The sequence below is a fragment of the Crotalus tigris genome, unplaced genomic scaffold, assembly GCF_016545835.1.
Source record: "Crotalus tigris isolate CLP2741 ecotype Arizona unplaced genomic scaffold, ASM1654583v1 scf7180000024293.1627790, whole genome shotgun sequence".
Lineage (NCBI taxonomy): Eukaryota > Metazoa > Chordata > Lepidosauria > Squamata > Viperidae > Crotalus > Crotalus tigris.
Genome location: NW_024100466.1, coordinates 297,674 through 298,497, shown reverse-complemented (window position 1 = coordinate 298,497; position 824 = coordinate 297,674).

The following is an 824-nucleotide window of genomic DNA, read 5'->3' as shown; positions in this document are numbered from 1 at the left end:
GCCGGAGGCTCAGCCAACGGGCCGTGGACTTCGGCCGAGGGAGGCCCCGGTCGAGAAGGCGCTCCGGATTCAGCTCCGAGTGGGGGGAGGCCCCGCTCCGAGCCCGAGCAGGCGGTGAACGCGGCGCTCTCCGGGCCCTTGAAGGGCTGAGAGCGGCCCAGGGAGAGTCTGCCGGAGCAACCGGATCTCTGTAACTTTTTAACTGCAAGATAAAGGACTTTCTCGGGATGGATAGCAAAGGATTATTCGTGTCAACTTTGAATGAGCGTGGCTGGGGCCATTTTCCTTTCTCATTTTTAGTTGACACACTCGGCACGGAGGGAGGAGCGGGTTGCAGGTATTTCGCTAGTCAAAACAGACTTTTCCCTTTAGTGGACTGTTTCCTTGACTTTTTTCTTGTTATTTATATGTTGAAAGAAACTTTTTTTTAGCCTTGACTTTTGTCTTGCCCTCTGGTGCTTTGGTGAATAACATGACCCCCTCTTCTTGATGGCAGCCCCTCAAATACTGGAATATTGTTATCATGTCTCCCGTTTCTTCTTTTCTTTAGACTAGCCAAATCCAAGTCCTGCAGCCGTTCTTCATATGTTTAGTCTCCAGGCTTTTAATCGTCAGTTGCTCTCTGAATTTTTTCCAAACTCTCAACATCTTTTTTGTAATAGGGTGACCAAAATTGGCTGCAGTATTCCAGGTGTGGTCTTACTAGGTTCTATAAAGCAGTACTAATACTTCGTGTGATCTTGATTCTATGCCTCTGTTTATACAACCCAGGATTGTATTAGCTTTTTTGGCTGCTGCTTTGGTTAGCTAACTGTTTGGTTAGC